The sequence below is a fragment of the Propithecus coquereli genome, unplaced genomic scaffold (genome assembly GCF_000956105.1).
Source record: "Propithecus coquereli isolate 6110/MARCELLA unplaced genomic scaffold, Pcoq_1.0 Scaffold6, whole genome shotgun sequence".
NCBI classification, from domain to species: Eukaryota; Metazoa; Chordata; class Mammalia; order Primates; family Indriidae; genus Propithecus; species Propithecus coquereli.
The window spans coordinates 1,927,141-1,928,094 of NW_012151951.1; positions in this window are offsets into that span (position 1 = coordinate 1,927,141).

Consider the following 954-nt stretch of genomic DNA (forward strand, 5'->3'; position numbering starts at 1 on the left):
CAGGAGTTTGAGGTTGCTGTGAGCTAGGCTGACGCCACGGCACTCCAGCCCGGGCAACAGAGTGAGACTCTGTCTCAAAAAAAAAAAAAAAAAGATATCAAAGGAATGGCAATTTTCAGGGTCATGTAAACCATTCATACACATGCACCTTCTCTGGCCAGTGCCTACTGTCACCGCCAAACCTCCATTCTCCAAAGTCAGCTCTCTATCATGCCAATTACTCTAAAAAGGGGGCATATCGATAGCCTCATTACCAATGAGCAGTGTAGAAATGCCTAGTTATATGGTTTTAATTTTTTCTGCTACTCACCAACACAGGCATGATTTTCCATCAAAAACATACATATAATGGAGAAATAAAATATGATAAATTGGTTCTTGTGCAGTAGATTTTTTTTTTTTAAAAAAAAGAAAGAAAAAGAAAAAGAAGAAGAAAAATTTACCTGAAGCAGAAACTTGTGTGTTCTGGTTTCAGATCCAAAGAAGACACTTAGTGACTTTAGGAAAGGCATAATAACTTCCCTTATCTTTCATCTTATTCTACTATTATATAGAAGGATATCAGAAAAATGACTAAGTAATAGCCATCTCTAATGACAGAGGACATAATCTTATGCTGAACAGTGAAATTGGCAAAAGGACTGAGACATAGTTCTGTCATCTATTTGGCATCTTGGTCATACATATCCCTTAGCTTTTGGAGGTTGTAAAACAAAGCCATGAAGATCTTTTAAAACAGTTATGTCTGTGCCAAGGTGGCCAAAATAGTGCTCTAAGATATGTTCATTTATAAATTCTGTACATAGTTTAGTTTTTTTTAACACCTCTTTAAAATAGGACTTTTCCACTTGCCAGAATAACAAGCAACACAGACATTAAGTGATTTATGGAATGCCACATGTTATTGTTGTCCTGAGTCTTTACAAATGCTCTCCTTTCCATATGTTAATGTTG